The 21,974-nt window shown below is 36.9% G+C and overlaps 1 protein-coding gene across 1 annotated transcript in view; it reads left to right on the top strand.

The window, feature by feature from the left end:
- KCND2 (potassium voltage-gated channel subfamily D member 2) overlaps positions 1-21,974 on the top strand; it is a 486,280-nt gene that overhangs the window by 344,063 nt on the left and 120,243 nt on the right. The gene's annotated exons all lie outside the window — the stretch shown is intronic.

The raw sequence follows: 21,974 nt of genomic DNA on the forward strand, positions 1-21,974 counted from the left end.
CTTTCAACCAGCATAATGTTTTCAAGGTTTATCCATATTTTAGCATATATTAATGTATCAGTCAGCTTTGTGGCTGAATAATATTCTATTATGTGGATATACTACATTCTGTTTATCCATTCATCAGTTGATAGACATTTGGCTTGTTTCCACATTTTGGCTTTTATGATTAATTCTGCTACTAACTAATATTCACATATAAGGTTTTGTGTGAACATATCTTTTCAGTTCTCTTGGGTATTTAACTAGGAGTAGAATTGATGTGTCATATGGTAACTTAATGTTAAGCTTTTTGAGGGACTGCCAAATTATTTTTCAAACTGGCTACAATATTTTACATTTTTACTAGCAATGTGTAAGGGTTCCAAATCCACAAAACCTCTCCAACATTTATTTATCTTTTTTATTATACCCATCCTAGTAGATGTGAAGTAGTGTTGTGGTTTTGATTTTCATTTTCCTATGGTTAATGATGTTGAGCATCTTTTTTACATACTTACTGGCCATTTGTGTGTCTTTCTTAAAGAAATGTCTATACACATCCTTTGTGTATTGTCAATTGAGTTATTTGTCTTATATTTGTAAGAGTTCTTCATATATTCTAGATGCACGTTCCTGTTCAGATATATGACTTGTAATTTTTTTCTCCCATTACATAGCTATCTTTTCACTTTCTTGACAGTGAAGCACAAAAATTTTAACTTTGATGAAATCTAATTTATCTATTGTTGTTATTGCCTGTGCTTTTGGTGTTGTATCTAGAAAAATCTTTTACTTAATCTAAGATCATGAAGATCTACACTTAAATCTTTTTTCTGTGAATTTTGTACTTCTAACTCTTACATTTAGATATTATGCACATTGAGTTAAATTTTGTATGTAATGTGCACAGGGTCCACCTTTGCATAGGATACATAGCTGTCCTATTACTACTACTTGAAAAGTAGTACTATTCATTGAAAAAACTATTGTTTTTCGGTTGAATTGCCATGTGGCGTTCTTATAGAAAATCAATTGACTGTAAATGTGAGGGTTTATTTCTGAACTCTTAATTCTATTCCATTGATCTACATATATTTATCTTTATGCCAGCATCAAACTGTCTTGATTAGTGTAGATTTGTAGTAAGCTTTGAAATCAGAAAGTGTGAGTCTACTACTTTGTTTTTCATTTTCAAGACTCTTTTGGCTATTCCAGGTCTCTTGAATTTCCAAATGAAATTTAGGGTATCTTGTCAGTTTCTGCAAAGAAGGCAGTGGGGATTTTGAGAGAGAGTTTGTTGAATCTATAGATTTGGGGAGTATGGCCATAGCTATTCAAACACAGGAGGTTTTTCCATTCACATAGGTATCTAATTTCTTTCTTTGATGTTTTGTAGTTTTCAGTATACAAGGCTTGCACTTCTTTTGTTAAATTTATTCCTAAGCATTTTATTCTTTTGAAGCTATTGTAAATGAGATTGCTTTCTTAATTTTGGTTTTGGATTGTTTACTGTTTTTTTTTTTAATTTTTTTTTTCAACGTTTATTTATTTTTGGGACAGAGAGAGACAGAGCATGAACGGGGGAGGGGCAGAGAGAGAGGGAGACACAGAATCGGAAACAGGCTCCAGGCTCTGAACCATCAGCCCAGAGGCTGACGCGGGGCTCGAACTCACGGACCGCGAGATCGTGACATGGCTGAAGTCGGACGCTTAACCGACTGCGCCACCCAGGCGCCCCTTGTTTACTGTTATTATATAGGAATATAATTGATTTTTGTCTATTGATTTTGTTTTTTGTGATCATACTGAGCTTGTTTATTGGCTTTAATTGTGTGTGTGTGTGTGTGTGTGTGTGTGTGTGTGTGTATTACTTAGGGTTTTCCATATGCAGAATTATGTCATTTGCACATAGAGATAGCTTTGCTTCTTCCTTTCCAATCTTGGATGTCTTTTATTTCTTTTTCCTATCTAATTGCCCTGGCTAGAAACTCCAGTAAAATATCTTCTTCCTGACCTTAGGAGGAAGCTTTCAATATTCCACTATTAAGGATGATGTGAGCTGTGGGTTTTTCATAAATTCCCTTTATTAAGCTGAGCAAATTCCCTTCTATTATTCCTGGTTTGGTGAGTGTTTTTACCATGAAATTGTGTCGGATTTTGTCAGAAGTTTTTCTGCGTATATTGAGATGATTGTGTGTTTTTATCCCTTATTTATTAATATTGTGTTATAGTGATTGGTTTTCAGATATTAAACTGACCCTGTATTCCTGTCAGGCTGTTAGCTTTCATTGTGGTTATAGAGCTAATAGTTTTAAAGAGTCCTATGGAGCCAGGAAGAAGGAAATGAGAATAGGGCTGGTTAAAATATGACAAAGCTCACTTTTCTTATGGAGATTCAGTCATATTTTTGTAATAAATGCTTCCTAGGTTGTTGCAAGCCTTTGCTTAATTTCCAGACTTTTGAAAAATGTATTTTGACAGTTTGTATCAGTGTAATTGTTGCTTTTAAGGAGATAAGGTTTTCAGAGGTCCTACTTTGCCATTCCACTGACGTCAGTCCATTAAAGCAGTCTTAAGGATGACGCTGAATGCTCCTGAATATTCAGTTTAACACATTTGTAGGGAAAGGAACCTACACACTCTCAATTTTATTTTCTGGTGGTATCTATTCTCATATTACTATATACCTCTGTTTATCCCTTTATCCCAGCCAAATAGTCATTCATTATATTCACTGCTTCAAATATTTATGCAGTGCCTTCTAAGCTTAAGGCACAGTGATAAACTTTTCAGTGGATACAAAATTAACAAATACAAATTATTCCCAGGGGGATAAAGTAAGATATGTGTGTAACTAAAACACATGTTAAACATGATATATACAAAAAAAGAGACAGATAATGAATTTTCAAAAAAAAGAATAAAGGAATATTGCTCTATTTTTAGAGAATAATTGCTCTGCTTAAGTGTGAGAGGCTACACAGGGTCTGGGCCCATTTGTTTTGGGAAAAGCATGAGTAGGATTGGGAATATGCAAAATGGAGGAAGAGAGCTTCAGACAGAGGAAGCAGTAGAAACAATGGCATGGATATGAAGAAAACTCTAGTTCTAACAAGGAAGGGGGAAGTAAGTCTGTTCTGCTGTAACTGTCTTGAAAGAGTAGTGACAAATAATGGTTACATAAAGATTAAGCCTAGACTAAAGAGTACATTTAATGCCAGTCTAATGAGTGTGGGTATGGTTTTTTTTTCTGCAGGAGGCATAGAATTGTTGAAGATCACGTGATTAGACCTATACTCCAGAAAAATTAATTTTCATATAAATATTTGAGAAATGTAGTTGAAGGATATACTGTGATCAATGTAATCCAGCATCAGGGTAAAAGCAGTATAAAAAAGATGGAGAATTATAAATTGAAATCCAAAATAGCAATAGCATGGAATGCAGGATGAAGAAGGGATCAAGGCCTGAGCCTTCTGATTATTTTATGACTTTTTTTGTTTTAGATTTATTTGCTTTTCAGAGGTTCTTAGCACCAGTAATCATATATTGCATGTGCGAGCACAAGTGAAAGTCCCAGGCAATAGGATACCGTGGCAGACATAAAATTATCCAGCTATGTCTTCCATTTGCAAGTATATAAAAGGGTTATTAATGGTGTTACCATGTTATTCATTCACAGAGTCCTTGGTTATGGTGCCTTCTGGTTTTAAAGCCTAACTTCTAATACCTCTAATCCCAGCACAGTGGACTAATTCGCCTCTCCTTGTTCTGTTTCCAGAAGTTCAAAGTTGAGCTTCACTGTAGTCTTCAAAGTCCTTTTTCTTTGTTTTCCTCTGTCGTCTCACTTCACCTGTTTGAGCTTCCCACAGTCATCTATTCTTTACTCTCAAGTCTCCAGAATTACATGATTTCCAGTACCTTCTTCACTCTACCACAGCATTGGGAGGACTAGTAATCTTTAACAGTTAAAGTTAAATATGGCCACCAATTCCTCAAAACACCTGAAGTTGAGAAAATCCTTCCCAGTTTGCACTAGTGGCTGATACAGCACAGTCAATCTGCCAGACTTCCAAAGGCCCGGTTGGCTTTCTTGATTAAATTGCCTCCTTTCAAAAAGGAAAAAAAAAAAAGTAACTGACCATTTAGATGTGGTGCCTTCTAAGGAGTCACACTTACACGGCTCAGTTGCCTGTTACACAAAGAACATCTGGGTCTTTGTGGGATTTGTTTCCTACTTAGGCTGGGATATGACCTTGGTTTTCAGTGGGTGAATCATCTTTCACAGCACTGGTAGTGTCAGGCCGTTCATAATATTCTGGACTTTTTTCTTGCACAGTTAAGAATGCAATACTGCAGCAGCTACTAAATCACTGTCTTGAGAACTTTGATAATGTCCATAGCCTATTAAGTTGAGGGAGACTAAGATCGTATAATTAAAAAAGCTTCCATTTCCCCTGTGATATCTTAGAACATAGATTGGCTGAAATTGCTAACCAACATTTTTCACTTCGTTGATGAGAGGGAGAGGGTGGCATAGCACTCTGTCAACTCTGACATAACTGTTCACACTATTTTGAAGCAGTCCTGGGCACTGACTAAATATTTCTTAGCAATAAGAGTTACTGAGACTTGGCCAGAAACTGATCCATTGCTCTGTATGCATCAATATATGGTGAATTAGAGACGTGTGCATATACAGCTGACCCTTGAACAATGTGGAGGTGAGGGTCACCAACCCACCACACAGTGAAAAACCCACAGATAACTTTTGAATCCCCCAAAACTTAACTACCAATAGCCTACTGTTGACTAGAAGCCTTACCAACAACGTAAAAACAACCAATTAACACATATCCTGCACACTATATGTATTGCATACTATCTTCTTATAAATAAGTCAGAGAAAAGAAAATCATAAGAGAAAATACGTTACAGTACTGTATTTATTGAACAAATCTGCATCTATGTGGAGCCACACAGTTTAAATTCATATTGTTCAAGGTCAGAAGTAGTATGGATATTTTGACCTTACCCACTATTTGCCTACAATTGTCATGGAAAACAAAAAACATTTTGTGTTTGAGTTTTGTGAACTTTTGAAACTTAAAGGTGATGCTGATTTTGTAGGACAAAAACCATTTTTGAAGAATACTCCCATCTAAAGTGTTTGCAGCGAGAGAATTTAAGGACAGAATATGTGGTTTGAATTTTAGAAGCTGGCTCTGCTTACCACTAGCTCTCTTCCACACAAGTCTAGCTGCATAGTTTTCAAAATGAAAATGCAGTTCCCATTTTACAAAAATTATTTGAAAATTTCAAGGTCGCCACACTTGAGTCTTAATTTTTTTTAATGTTTGTTTATTTTAAAGAGAAAGAGAGAGAGAGAGGAGAGTGGGGGAGGGGCAGAGAGAGAGGCAGATATGGAGTCCAAAGTAGGCTCCAGGCTCTGAGCTGGCAGCACAGAGCCCTACGCGGGGCTTGAACTCACGAGCCGTGAGATCATGACCTGAGCCAAAGTCAGACACTCAACCGACTAAGCCACCCAGGCACCCCTACAGTTGAGCTTTAAACCAATTGTGGGGCTTTTCTTTTTCTTTTGTTTAGTACGAAATTTATTGTCAAATTGGTTTCCATACAACACCCAGTGCTCATCCCAACAGGTGCCCTCCTCAATGCCCATCACCCACTTTCCCCTCTCCCCCACCCTCCATCAATCCTCAGTTTATTCTCAGTATTTAAGAGTCTCTTATGGTTTGGCTCCTTCCCTCTCTGTAACATTTTTCCCCTTTCCCTCCCCCATAGTCTTCTGTGAAGTTTCTCAGGATCCACATAAGAGTGAACACATATGGCATCTGTCTTTCTCTGTATGACTTATTTCACTAAGCATAACACTCTCCAGTTTCATCCACGTTGCTATAAAAAGCCATATTTCATTCTTTCTCATTGCCACGTAGTATTCCATTGTATATATAAACCACAACTTCTTTATCCATTCATCAGTTGATGGACATGTAGGCTCTTTCCATAACTTGGCTATTGTTGAAAGTGTTGCTATAAACATTGGGGTACAATTGCCCCTATGCATCAGCACTCCTGTTTCCCTCGGGTAAGTTCCTAGCAGTGCTATTGCTGGGTCATAGGGTAGATCTATTTTTAATTTTTTGAGGAACCTCCACACTGTTTTCCAGAGTGACTGCACCAGTTTGCATTCCCACCAATAGTGCAAGAGGGTTCCCATTTCTCCACATCCTCTCCAGCATCTATAGTTTCCTGATTTGTTCATTTTAGTCACTCTGACTGATGTGAGGTGATATCTCAGTGTGGTTTTGATTTGTATTTCTCTGATGAGGAGTGATGTTGAGCATCTTTTCATGTGCCTGTTGGCCATCTGGATGTCTTCTTTAGAGAAGTGTCTATTCAAGACAGCATGGTATTGGCACAAAAACAGACACATAGACCAATGGAATAGAATAGAGACTCCAGAATTGGACCCACAAAAGTATGGCCAACTCATCTTTGACAAAGCAGGAAAGAATATCCAATGGAAAAAAGACAGTCTCTTTAACAAATGGTGCTGGGAAAACTGGACAGTAACATACAGAAGAATGAAACTAGACCACTTTCTTACACCATTCACAAAAATAAACTCAAAATGGATAAAGGACCTGAATGTGAGACAGGAAACCATCAAAACCCTAGAGGAGAAAGCAGGAAAAAACCTCTCTGACCTCAGCCGCAGCAATTTCTTACTTGACACATCTCCAAAGGCAAAGGAAGTAAAAGCAAAAATGAACTATTGGGACCTCATGAAGATAAAAAGCTTCTGCACTGCAAAGGAAACAATCAACAAAACTAAAAGGCAACCGACGGAATAGGAAAAGATATTTGCAAGTGACATATCAGACAAAGGGCTAGTATCCAAAATCTATAAAGAACCCACCAAACTTCACACCCGAAAAACAAATAATGCAGTGAAGAAATGGGCAGAAGACATGTGGGGCTTTTCTAAGCACAGGGCCCTGCACAGGTGCACAGGTCCCACCTCCAGAGAGCCGCTCTTCTTTCAATAACTATAAATGAAGAACAGTATGAACGTCATCCTTCTTGGACTTAATGAAGTTCACATCCTGCTCATATAAGCAGAAACACTGAGTATTTAAGTATGCAATTCAATTTGGCAGTAATTTGGAAAGAGTATAGTATTATCCCACAAATAACACATATCTATTGCAGTGCCTACTAGGTGCTGAGTGCTTTCAGATATGTTATCATATTTACTCCTTATAAAACCCCCAAATACTCAATGGCATGTGTGATTAAACTACAGAGGTCTAACTGTAATGCCTTTAACTTGAAGGTACAGAAATATTGAAATAAGTGAGGCAGGCTTCAGTAGCCACCTCTTAGGTGAACCAGCTGCACTTCTTGGGCTCCCTGAGGATTACAGAACCATCTTTGAAACATTTTAAAAGTAAGAAGCCAGATCCCTCCACAATAACTGAAAAGCTCACAGTCTTGGAGCCAAGTGTTTTATGCAGGGCAGCTGGGTTTAACCACCTCCATCCCCAAATGAAGGAGAAGTAAAGAATCTCCTGAATGAGTGTTTGTCCTACTCTAATATGCACATGAATCACTGAGGAGCTCAATAAAATGCAGAATCTGATTCCACTGTGTGTTAAGACCAGAGATTCTGAATTTCCAAACAAGGTTTCGAGAGGCGCCTGTACTGCGGGTCTGCAGACCATGCTTGAGAGGCAAGGCTCTAGAGGAAACATTCAATCACCTGCCCTGAAATAAACACAGCATAGATACACTATGTAATCACTATTCATGAGGAAACTAATTACTTTCAGAGCTTTGTATAGTCATTCCACGGTTATATCATCTTTAAAGAAGGTGCATTCTCTCTTCTTAAAAAAATGTGTACCTTCTTACTGAAGGGGAACATTAACAGCGTGCTGCTCATCTGCTGACCTTGTTTTATCACTTGGTTATGTGGGCAAATGTGTATTTTCAGGATTACGAACTACTCTGCCCTTTTAGTCTCTTCACCCACTCAGCTGTTGTTCTTAGAACAACTCCACCCTCGCATCTATCAAAAGTCATCCCTCACATCAGTTCTGAAAACGCCCATCTTGCTACCCCAAAGAAGTCACAAATGATCTAAGTCTTTCTTCCATCATTAAGGGAGGATAATTGCTTACTAAATACAATGTCCTACAGCCTACAGCAGCCCTCTATAAGTACTGAACCAGGCCATTAAATAAAAGTTAGTAATAGACAAGACCGCCCTGATGTCTAATGCCTGGTTCCTCTTTGCTGTTATTTAGCAAACTCTGGACAGTTTGCAGATAGTGCTTAATTATTATATATGTCGTTTGTCATCATATCTTGTGCTTTCCTAAAATGTGAAGCTGAAAGCAGTTCTGTTATAAATGCAAAAGTTTGTATTAAGAAATAGAATCCTAGGGGCGCCTGGGTGGCGCAGTCGGTTAAGCGTCCGACTTCAGCCAGGTCACGATCTCGCGGTCCGTGAGTTCGAGCCCCGCGTCGGGCTCTGGGCTGATGGCTCAGAGCCTGGAGCCTGTTTCCGATTCTGTGTCTCCCTCTCTCTCTGCCCCTCCCCCGTTCATGCTCTGTCTCTCTCTGTCCCAAAAATAAATAAACGTTGAAAAAAAAAATTAAAAAAAAAAAAAAAAGAAATAGAATCCTAAAGAAAGCTACAATAATTGGACATGACCTCTCACTGGTAACTCGCAGCAGGCTGTAGACTTCCTCTGGCCCAGCCATAGAAGATTTGTGATTTGGTGCCCCCTGTTTTCTGGGGGTGTAGGTTAGCACAGAAATGAACTTTTGATGAAAGGAGCTGAGTGGGTTTTGTGATATTAATTTGATTAGAGTTGGGGTAAAGGATGTTAAAGGGGCAGTGGGAGAGAATTGTTCTTATGGCTCTACTCTGTCCAGAAAACCCTAATTGAGCTGGTGCGATTAGAAAGAAACAGATGAGTAAGGAGGTGGAGACTAAAACCCGAGAGATACCAATCTAAAAAGATTTCGTTTCCTGTTCTCCACAACAAAAAGCAAAACAGACTCTGTTCCAAGGCAAGTCTCCTGATCAAATGACCTTTCTGGACATCCTTGTAATCATATTTAAAATTTCATCAAAGGTCACAAAACCCTGGGATCATCACAGGACTGCTGCCTGTGCTTCCTTGGGAAAGACCATTAAAAGAGATTAGAAGAGAAAAAGGATGTTTTATAGGAAGAAGTCTTTGGCCCATGGTTGTAGACTCCATAGGTAGAGCTGTGCAGTAATAGCTCTGTGCAATTTTCTTTTACCAGCAAAAGTATGTTTATGCACAACCAATTCAGGTTCTCTAAACTCTTAAATGTGCCTTATTCACAGTGAATGCAGAAACTTGGTTCTTATGGCTTTCCCCATCCACTCGACAGCACATTTAGCCAACAGCTCTCTCTACCCGAGATGTGTCTTTCGTGAATTGTTTACTACTAATGAGCAGATAGAGAGCTGTTGCACAGTTGCTAATTTGTCCCTGAATTTGTATATAAAGCATTGATAAACATCTCAGGCTGAATTTGAACAAGCAACTCTATCTGAAAAAAAAATGTAACTCGTCTTTCAAATCCCCTCTGCCCAAACACTTAAACTTCTAGTTCACGAAATAAAGTGCTAATGTTGCACTTTGGTTCCATAGCTACATCCCCTTGCAACACTTATTTTGTGTAAAGTAGTGTTTCCCATTAAATAAAGTGATTAAGAATTATTCAGCAGTGGAGGTAATAACACATAAGGTGTGCTGCTAAGGTACTAAATAAATTATGGTGGAATATGTTGAAAAGTAATACAGCCACGTCTGTTTTGCTGTATTTCATGGAAGACATGCATATATCTTTTACATTTTTTCACATTATTTTTCAAATAACTAAGTTTGGCCCTTTTTTATAGTGTGGCTCTGAATACTCAGAATATTTACTGTATGGACTCACCAAGATTCCAGTCATCTGTAGTTCATGGGTGATCTATAAACCTAAAGAACATGCATTTTGATCCTATAGGTTAATTTTGAAAAGAATGAGGCCCTTCTTATTGTATCCTTAATTATTCTAGTAACTAGCCCTTATCCTTTCTTATATATAACAAGTTTGATAAACTCATGAGTATTACCATTACATGGGTATCATTCAGTTACTCTTTTAAGCATTTGAAGAAAGATATTAAAATAGCTGAATTCCAATTGATTAATTGAAAAGGATGGCATGTTGTTCTCAGACCTTGTATCATAAATCATTTTATAAATTCAAATTATAAAGTAAAAACTTGTTCAAATAAACTTTATTATAGAATAGTATGCATATGAATTTAGGAAAGGTGCAAAGATAGTCACAAAAGTAGAGAGAGGTATTCAGCACTCTGTACAGTAGAAAACTGGATGTTTCTTTTTTTTCTGGAATGGGCTGGGTTTGGGGGACATCTACCAGCTATTGTACAGTGATTCAGAAAAACAGCATACTACAGACACTCAAAAGGTCAATTGGTCTAACTCTGTGCCTGCAGACAGCTGGACCACTAAAAACCTTAAGAAAAAAGATTGCAACCATTTACATAATTAAAGACAGTTATGATTCAGCATTTGTTTCTTTTTCTCCTCCACAATGAACAAATTCCTGCTCCTTGAATTGTTCCTTGAATTATACCATGGTGTAATTTATCCCTGATGTGGAAGGGAAATTCTGGCTGAGGAAGGAGGTCCTTCATTTTCCTTATGAGGTCCTTTGTCATTTTCAGGGCTAGAATTACAGCCCTCACTATATTTTCTTGATGGTTAAAATTCCTAAAAGTCACCTCCTACATCCCTATCAAGAGACTAACGAAAATTGAATTCCACATTCCACATCCGAGTACATTTAAACTATAAGAGGTATGCTACTTTTTTTGTTGTTGTTGGAGTCTAAATATCATGTGTATATAAAATGCCTTTTAGACAAATCTCTAATAAAGCATTTTAACCTTTGTTGGAATCATTTGAAAAGATTACACGCAGAGCTCAGTGCTCGAAACAGTCAGCACAAGTGCTCCAATAGAGAATCATTCTGAGGTTTGCTTGATTTGAACCTCAGGGCCCCTTCATGTGTAATAAAGTCTATAGATCTAAAAATTTACCTCTTCCAGTTTTATCTGCATTTGTAGAAGTACACTGCTTCATTCAATTCCTTTGCCAAAAATCTGGATTTCACCTCCCAACACTCTCTCCCCATACACACATCTTCCTTTCCCACTTATATTTATATGTTCCCCAGCTAAACTCAATTAAAATGCGATGAACATTGGATTGAAACTTCATTTGCTCACCTGATGTGTGCCAAGGGGATAGTCAATGTCACAAGACAGGCATGGTGCAAATGTTTTTGTCCTGATGTTTTCCTACTTATATTTATCACTTTATATTAAAATGAACAAGGATAAGGTAGGAGTAGAATACAATGTTGCATAACTTTTAGGATGAAACAAGGGACTTCAAAGAAATTTTCAGAGGGAGATATTTACCATTCTTTGTCTAGGAGAAAACAGAGTAGAAACCTTTAATAAGTGTTAGGTTCATCATGCTATACCTTGACTTTTTCTTTTCAAATGGCACACACTAAACATTTAGATGCTTGACCATAGACTCATAGAATTCAGAGCAAGAAAGAACGTGTGTGATATGTAAATAAGACTTCATGTGCACATGAAGAATTGGAGGCCCAAAAAACTTGGACATGTTCATTGTTCTTTGATTCTGCTTCAGAAATCTGTAAACAGAAGGAGGACTTACCAGAATCAACAACATTGATAGAAAGTGGCATTGCCATTGATAATCATCGCCTGGAGCCTGGCTCCAAGATTATTTACGAACAAAATTTGAGTTGGCAGAAAGGTTACAAACCCCAATGAGAGGGGCTCAGTTTCTGAAGGCCAAATGGTCTCATTATAAGATGTTCTTATGCAGAGAGAATTGGCTAGCCTATCCTGGGAAGGTAATATTAGTGTAGAGGTCCAATGTGTTACTCTTTTAAAGGACAAATAAATAATGAGAGACATGCTCCCTTCCAAGGTAATGTGCCCATTGTCTTCCTGGAGGCTGACACTTGTTGTAGCTTTCCTGGGTGCATTATTATTTGATAAGGGGCAACCCTGTCTCAGAGTGACAAGATGTTAAAGTGCTGCTGTTTCTTCCCCATAGTCAAGATCTCTTCCATGTTGTTTATTGCTGTTTCCTTCAGCATTTCTCCTGTAAATCCTGCTTGTGGTTACCAGAATTTAGTTCTATATAAATCACTGTTTTAACTGCCTGCTATTTGTACTAGAAAATAGGAGAGAGTAAAATGTAACAAATAATTGCTTCTCCAGGGCTTGGGTTTCCTCATATTATAGTTTCAACACATGATCTGGAACTGCATCAAACTGTATGGGCTCCTTTTCTGAAGGAACATCTCCCGCTTTCAAGACTGAATGCTTTGCCTTGGAGCTACTTGATGTTCAGTGATGACATATTAGAATGACTGGCATCACACTGACTTGAAAAATTCAGGGAGTTCTTATTTCATAGAATTTGGTTCTACGTCAATCAGGTAGGTTGTATTTTCCACTGAGTTGAAATAAACACACATTCAGGGTTACTGGTGAGAAATATCTGGGACATTATTATTATATTGGATAACAAGTGAGTTAGGTAGGTCAGTAGGGCTGGAACACAAGGTGTGTGATTGTTGAGGAGATACAATATAATGGAGACAGTCCCAAGGAATTTTGGAGAATCTTGAATGTCACTCTCATCTAAGTACCTCTGATTTTATTATATAAGTTAGGAGAACCATAAATATTTTGGAGAAAACAAAGTTGTAATACTCTCTAGTCGGCTTCATGAAGATGAGCCTGGTGACAGGAAAAGAGTGGAGGGGTTGCAGTAGCACAGAAGAGGGGGACATTTAGCCACTACAGTAATATCACCAAGAAACAATGATATTCATTCAATATCCAATTTTCATATCCAACTGGTATCCAATCTGATATCATGTCAGATTCTGTGTTTGGATTATAGCATGATAAAATAGACTCGTATGATGCTTGTCCTAATGAAGTTTACTTTCTGCTCCTGAAGAATATATAACAAAGAAAATCTAATAAATGCTGGAAAGAAAATAAACAAACAGGATACAGGGTAACCTAGGAGAATATACCTTCAATAGGTTGGTAAAGAATGGGCTTTCTAAGAAGTTGGTATTTCAGCTAATGTGAAGAGTGGGAATCTCAACACAACCAATGAAAAGAGCACATTCAAAGGATCAAGAAGCATTGCTTGTTCAAAGAACTCAAAGAAGACCAGTGCAATTGGGACTCAAATGATGTGAAGAGAAAAACAAGAATGGGATGAGAGGGTTGGAGAGAATCATTCACAGCTATATAAGGCATGACAAAGACCAGAGTTTGTTCTGAGTGAAATAAACTTCAGCAGAAAGAGAACCCCATGCTTAGATTTGTCTGTTAAGAGGATCTTTTTGCTGTGTAAAGAATGGTTTGTGGAAAGGAGAGGGAAAAGGAGAAATGGCTAGGAGGTAACTGATGTATGATCTGATGTAGGCTGATAAAAATAGACATGGAAAGAAATTGCTGGATTTAAGATTATATTTTATAGAGAATTTTCTGACAATTCAGAGTTCTATGGTTAGAAAAAGGGAGTAATCTCAGATTTCTGGCTTCAGCAACTGGGTATATTTACTGAAAAGAAAAAAGAATGGGAAAGATAAGTTTAAGATTATGCTTTGCCCATATCAAATTTGAGGTGTCTGAAGATACCCATAGTATGAGAAGATCATCACTCATGTGATGACCAAGGGGCTAAGAGATCCCATCCCAATCTCAGAGTTGGTAGACAGTCATCCAAACCTTCACCCAAACAATTCTCTCTGTTCCTCTGTTTGGTATGACAGAAGTGTTCACACCTGGGGGCCCACTGGATGTTTAGATACTATTTTAAATGTCATATCAACTCTGCGAAAATGAACAGTACAGAAGCATTAGGAATATATCCCAAGGGGTATGAAGGTTTCTTTCTTTCCTTTAAGTTACTGTTACTGTTAAGTGTTTTTACACTGTAATGTTTTCATAGCAGAAATTTTATCAACATTATCAGAACTTACATGTCCAAACAAGTGCTTTTTCCATTCAAAACAATCCCCTTAGGAGACTGCATATTTTCTCCAGAAATGCTAGCTTTATTGACAGTGCTTTTGGAAACTTCTCTTGGAATTACCTTCCAGAGTTTATAGGATATTTTTAAATGATGAAAAGTTTTCTTCCCTGAAGATTAATTATTTTTCATAACTAACCAAATTTTCAGTAAGCAAAGTATAGTGATTTTATTGAGGATAAAAATTAGACAAAGGTTACATAGGGACTATAAACCAAGTAGATGTATTTTCCCATATGACTCATCACTGGCTAAAAAAATAATCCTTAAAGAATAATTACAGAATGATTGAAACTAGTTGTAGCTTCCCAAATTGACTCTTGATTTCTACATTGGACATTTTTCACATTGGACATTTTCTTACCATCTTAAAACTTTAAAATCACACCAAATGTTCAACAGATAACACCAATTTGAATCAATTACTGTGAGATTCTTTACCTACATTCCATGTGTTCCTAACAGTTACCACCAGTGTTAACCACCATCTACTGCAAAAATGTTTCCATTTAAATTTATGGGAAATGGATAATGGAAGATAAGTCTTTAGCTAATAGGTTGAGTTTTCTTGTCCATTGTAATAAGCAATTTAACCTTGAATGGCTCTGTGTAGAGTTCTCTGTTTTGCCATAATTATGAAACTATATTAAACATATTGTCAGAGAAGTCAGCAGGCACATTATGAATTTCACAAGCTACATTCAGACCTGGAGAACTTGACCTTTGTTAGAACTAGTTCCATCGTAAAGAATTGCAGCAGTTCACCACCTGAGCCCTTTCCCCACAACCAAGATAACTACCAGTGACTGTTCGTTCAGTTTTCAGCATGGGTTGCAACTATGCAAACAGTAACTCTAGAATGAACATGTGAATGCTCAAGGAATGAACCTTAGTCCCAACCAAGGACAGTCCAGAGTGACCCAGCATGCCATGTACAGCCTAATACCAAAAATTTTGAGATAAGAAAAATGTGGCAGGTTCATAGATTGCATATTTTGAAACTGACAAATCTAGCCTTATTTCCTGCTCTATCATGAAGTTTACAAAAAACTTCTTGTCTAAAGAAAAAATTGCCTTCATCTCATGGTCAACCTGTGTCTATTTCTGCTTTTCTGTCTCTTACTGTAGGTGTAAAATGTCCCTCAGACTTGACTTCTGTTTATCTTTCACTTGACTATAAGGGGTATCAGGGAAGTCAACTACTTACATGTTCTCAGTGTATGGTACAGAGCAAGTCATAAATAAATCTTTTTGTTGGAAGGAAGGAAGGAAGGAAGGAAGGAAGGAAGGAAGGAAGGAAAGAAGGAAGAGGAGAGGAGGGGAGGGGAGGGGAGGGGAGGGGAGGGGAGGGGAGGGGAGAGGAGAGGAGAGGAGAGGAGAGGAGAGGAGAGGAGAGGAGAGAAGAGAAGGGAAGAAGAAGGAAGGGAGGGAGGAGGGAAAGAAGGGTAAGAGGGAGGAAGGAAAATTTACTAGATTTCACAGGCTTAAAAATACAATCTGGAGTCAAATTGATGGTAATGGTATTAAAGTCCTCTTTGACATTTACGAATAATGTAAGGAAAATTATTTTCTCCCATTAAGCATTAATTTCCTCAACTAGAAAATCTGGATACAAATTTGTACCAATCTAAAAAGGCTGTTTTTGGGGTGCCTGGGTGGCTCAGTTGGTTAAGCATCTGGCTCTTGATTTCGGCTCAGGTCAGGATCCTATGGTCATGGGATGGAGCCCCACATTGGGCTCCGCACTGAGTGTGGAGCCTGCCTAAGATTCTCTCTCCCTCTCCCTCTGCCTCTCCCATGCCCATGCTCTCTCTCTCTCAAAAACAAAACAAAACAAAAATGTTTAAAAGGCTGTTTGTAAGGACCAAATAACACATACAAAGGTGTTAGTATAATATTTGTGTATTATGTACTATTTGAACTATAAATAGCTCTATATATTTTAGCTTTTATTTATTATCTTGAGAGGATATCATGAATCCATTTGAGAATTTGATGGAAATGGACTCTCGCCTCAAATAATTTTATGTCTTTAATAAGTAAGCTCTTGAAACCTATCCATGTACAGCATATTAAGAACCATTCACTAAAATTAGTCACTTTTCCCTCCAGCTACACATCACAACTCATTATTAGTGAAGTGAAATCTACTTAGTTTTGTAGGGACTGGTAATATTTTTTAATGAAAAAGAATAGAACAAAATAGAAAATTGAATACACCTTGCATCTCATTTAATTAGGGTTATTAAAGGTAGAAGTTTTGTGAAACTTTATTTCGTGCATATATGTGTGTTAGGTTATACTGTAACTTACCTTTCTCAAGATGGGTCACACTTGAGCATCCTTCAGAACCTAATGCCTCGTTGTCTCCTTAGCCCTTCCCGTTTTTAGTTCTACCCAGTGTCTTTGATTCTCACCCCTTTCTGGTTTTAATTCTACCTTGTCTGCTTGGTTTCCCAAACATTTGGGCACAACAGCAATGTTTGCACATGCAACAGACCACAGGGTTAATCATTAAAAAAATGAACTAAGTAACTCTGATGATCACATTAATCATTGCATATTAACCCCACCAGCAACATAAATGTCACGTTCAGAAGACAAGATGTATGCATCTGAATTCCAGATGTGCCATGTGGATGACTTATATTCCAGAGTTTCGTTGTCATACTGCCCTTTGGCTATGATCTGGAGCATGTTATACATGAAACAGGTAGAGCCAAGTACTTCTAGTAATTACATTCTTCTGGAAATATCCAAAGTACCAATTCCATGCCAGACTTCGTGCTATCACCTGATGCCTTATACTGAAATATAATAAATGTGTGTTCCAGATTTCCATAATGAAACTGCTTTAAGCCAACGTATCCATTTTCTTACCTTAAAACCAGAATCAAAATATAGGTCCTGCATGAGTCAAGTGACTCTTGTATAAAAGATAATTTCATCCTGCCTTTAAAGCATTTTCTATTTGAATTTTAAAAACCAAAGATTATATTCACATAAGCCTCAAAATCTGTAGATGATGTAGACAATTATCAAAATTCTCTGCTCAATGATATTTGATCTAATTGTCTTCTTCCTCAAATAGTGTCTCTTTAAAATGGAGAGTTTCTAAGTGAGTCTCTAAACTGAATTACAATTGCATTAACTTTATGGTCTCTAATTATAAATGTCTTATTTATTATAGAAGTTTATCAATAATTAATATAGTTAGACATATGTACATATGGCTAGACATATCAGTTAAAAAAAACACATAAACAAAGTATGTCTTTATGATGTCCTCTGTTCTCACAATAGAGACTTTAGGAAGATTTGCCAAAGGAATTGCAGAAGTTGAAAGTCATTATTTACTTTCTCTTATCTTAAATATTTGTTGAATTACTGAGGAATGAAATAATTATCATATTACAAAACAAAAACATAACTAAGCTTTTTACTCTAATTTACCTGGCCTATTGACTAGATATATATGGATCTTTCATGAAGGTAAACATCTTTAACAAGCTTCAAAATATAAATGTTTAAGATGCATAACTTCATATATATAATGTGAATAGTTGAGATGAAACAGCTAGCAGTTTATGCATGAATTTAAGAAACCAGAAAAACAACCACTGATGTAATAAATAGTATTTTATGCATGCAAACTTAGAAAATATAATTTACAAGCATGAAATAGAATTTGTAACAATGGCAACAGAAACTAAACAATCAGAAGATAGTCTTATGATATGGTTCCTTGAAAAGCATTAGCCCACCAGTCAGGAAGCCTTAATTTTATTTCTCTTACTGTCATGACTATTCTTGGCCTATTATTGATCTTTTGAAAACTGAACATCAAGTTATGAATTTGTGAAACAGAAGGACAAAGGCAGGATTTATATCTGCCCTATTCAAGATAGTATGTGGTAAAGAGGAAGCTGAAAAGGATTTGTTTTGTGAATAAATTTAATCAAGTGGGACCTTGATTCATATAGGTAATATTCAGGCATTATGAGTATCCTTCTAATGTCTCAGAAATGAACATTTTCTATCTTATTACATGAAAAATTACGTATGAAAAACTATTTACATTGACTCAAGTGATGAGGTTCTTAAGAATGATTTCATAAATACAGAATAGGTTTGTTAATTATAAAATATAAATAATCTCAATTACGCAGTACTTGAAAATTAATATCATGAGATTTTCATTTAAATGCTGTCATTCACTCTCTCAAATGAAAACTGGCAGAATTCTAACTGCAGAAAAACTCTCTTACTCTTAAGGGGCCCTCCGTCATTTATTCATTTACATCCATAACGTGTGGTCCATGAAAGAGTAGACTTTGGAGTCAGAGTAAATGTAGAGGGCAGGGAGCATGTTAATCTTATTCACTGTTGTATCTGTAGCACAATATCTAGTGATAGTACTAGTAGGGGGAGTGGGGTTAATATGTTTTGTTCCTATATTTTGAATAAATGAAGGAACAAAACTAAATTCAGGAAAACTAAACATGATAAAGTCATTTGTCTTTTTAATGCATGGGAACAGTTCTACCAGGCATTTTTTTTCCTGTAATGTCCTAATACAAAGGACTTTGGATTTCTTGGGGAAACTAAGTGAATTTTTATCAACTTATTGTTCAGGAGTTTGTAAAAACTCATAATTTTAAGAATTAATCTACTTCTTCCTGCTGATAGGAAGACCAAGAATTGATTTGCTAAGTTGTAAGGTCTTGATCCAAATAAGTTACATGATACTGGGCAAGTAAAAACCATAATGTGTAAAGGTCTGGATCCTGGGAAAACCCAGACTCATCCTGGGTAAAATTTTTTAAAAAATGATTTTTAACATACCTTGAAGGTATCTTGTCACCTTGGGCCTTTCTCCCGTTCTTCCAAGTTATCCCTTAACCTTTCATTTGTGTTTCTGTTAAACACATTGTAGGATGAGGTGCTGATTTTTGCAGTGACTCTGGGGACAATGCACCTGCCTGTATCATTTAACTCAGAGACTCCCAAATATAGGTCAATATATTCTGAAGTCTATGGTAACTGCTTTAATTATCACAGGGACAAAATTAAACAATACAGACGGTGAAGTGAGCTTTTCATTAAAATGTTTTTTTTTAATTTTAAGATCTCCTTATTACAAAATGTTATCTCTTTTATAAAATATTGGTGATATTAAATGTGAGGCTGTTTTTCCTAATAAAAAAATGAAGTTGCTAAACTTTGCTGCCACCAAGTACGAATAATTCAAAACAGGTAGACAGTTGGTAATAGAAAAACACATTCTGTGACTGAATGAAAAGAAGAAAATGGAAAACACTGCATGGCCTAATGCAAGAAGAAAACAAGATTAAAAGAGTAGATTTCAATATCTTTATTTTCAACCACTATTGACTGATGAAGGCACAAAGTCTAGGAGTGGTATGAATAGGGTTTTTTCCTCTTTTGTGCATCATTTCTGAAAGAGTCCAGCTACTCTTGATACTTCTGTGAAGAATGGCATTCAAGTATATTAAAAATGAAGGGATATCTTTTTTGGGGTGTGGAATGAAACAATGAATCTTTTCTCCAAGGTTCTTTTTTTTTCATTAACTTATTATGACTTAACCAATGAAATGATCGCTAAAAGTCTTACAACACACGATATATGTTGTACTGGATTATAAGCAAAAGAAAAATGTCACTCACTCAAAAATAAATAATCCTCCAGTTACACAAATGGCTTATTGCCATGTTATATTGGATTTTAAATAACCTAGAACTGATGTGTCTGAGTTTGTTTTAAGAAAGCTCAACATATGTTAAGCTTTCTTAGAAGAATGGTTTAATTATTAAGACATCAATGTCAAAGTTTAAAGATGCATGAAGACCAATATATTTGCGTTGATAGGATTCTTTTTTAAGAAAGCGAGCCTGATGCTACTTCAAAATAGGTATGTCAGGTTCTCTATGAGTCGGGGAAGGGGAGATTTTACCCAAAGATTATTTACCAAGGTTGTTAGGTAACTTAAAAAATTAACTAATAATAAAATAATCCACACAAAATTATTACATATACAGTTTTACCATTGCTGTTAATAAGTAAGTAAGTAAATATATAAAACATATCCTAAATTCCCACCATATTCTGGGATTTACAGAATGTTGGGACGCTCACACGACTGCCATTTTATTCCCTCAGGCTTTAATTTTTTTTTTTTCAACGTTTTTTATTTATTTTTGGGACAGAGAGAGACAGAGCATGAACGGGGGAGGGGCAGAGAGAGAGGGAGACACAGAATCGGAAACAGGCTCCAGGCTCTGAGCCATCAGCCCAGAGCCTGACGCGGGGCTTGAACTCACGGACCGCGAGATCGTGACCTGGCTGAAGTCGGACGCTTAACCGACTGCGCCACCCAGGCGCCCCTCCCTCAGGCTTTAAAATAACTCTTCCTCTTCCTAACACACATACATACACACACACACACACACACACACACACACACACACTGTAGACCTCCTTCCTTTACATCTAGACACTTTTGGGCAAACCATTCCAGTATATACCCTATATTACCAAAACTGAAAAAAATTTTCCTTATGAGAATTATTTTCAGATATCAATGAAATATTTATTCAGTACCTTTAATCACTATATAGAAGCAAAGAAGCATAAGGAAGACTCAAGGGTGTCAGGGTGTCTCAGTCATTTAAGTGTCCACTTTGGCTCAGGTCATGCTCTCACAGTTCATGAATTCGAGCCCCTCATTGGGCTCTCTGCTGTCAGCATGGAGCTGGCTTCAGATCCTCTGTCCCACTCTCTCTGGACCTCACCTGCTTGTGCTCTCTCTCAAAATAAATAAATAAACAAAGACTTAAAAGTCTTTGCAATCAATTCTGTGGGAAATAACACATATTCAGTTGAAAGGCAAAATATGTGTAATGATATAAATAAGTGTAAGCAGGGAAATGTCAAAAAAAAAAACCAAAAGAATGGAGAAAATAGACGTGGATCGGAATCCTGACCAAGACAGTAGTTGGCTAGCATAACATCTCTTGAACCCTTTGTTTAGATGTGAAATGAGAATGTAATAACTCTGTAACATCATCACTATGATGAGAAGCAGAGGATGTTAAAAGCCTAGCATTGGACCCTAGAGTCAGCAAATAAGTATTAATTATTATTAATAGTACTTCATGGCATTAATAGTTATAATTGTATTTGGTTGTGATCTTTTCTCCCTACAGTATCGCCCTGCTCTGGAAACCTTGTTTATGCTTCTCCCCTGACCCTTACTTTCACTCTTCCCTGATTATTTAATGCTGTGCTATTAGTAAACTGTACGAGGGCAAGTATTATGATTTGCTCCTGTGTGTATCCTCCCCAGCAGTGCTTTTCCACCTTTAATTGCCTGGAGATCTCGTTACATAGTGTTTCAATCCTGCCTTAGAAGGTCTAGGCAGGGTTCTCAGATTCTGCATTTTCAACAATGCTTTTGGTTCCTCTGATCAAGGCCCTACAGCATTTATACATTCAATAATATCTTTTGAGCTTAAAAGGTAACATGAAACACATAGAGTGTCAAATTAAATACAAAAGCAATCATTTTTTAAGGTGTTCAGAGGAAGGAATTACAGAAAACTTTAGGGAGCAAGTGAGAATTTACTCAGGTCCTGAAGAATTACAAAGATGTGAATGGTCAGAGTGGATGACAAACAATTCTAGACTTGTAGAAGAACATGAGGCAAATTGTGGAAAGA

The sequence above is a fragment of the Lynx rufus genome, unplaced genomic scaffold (assembly GCF_022079265.1).
Source record: "Lynx rufus isolate CCGP_SWC_20201006 ecotype Redwood Valley unplaced genomic scaffold, mLynRuf1.p SCAF_4, whole genome shotgun sequence".
Classification (NCBI taxonomy): domain Eukaryota; kingdom Metazoa; phylum Chordata; class Mammalia; order Carnivora; family Felidae; genus Lynx; species Lynx rufus.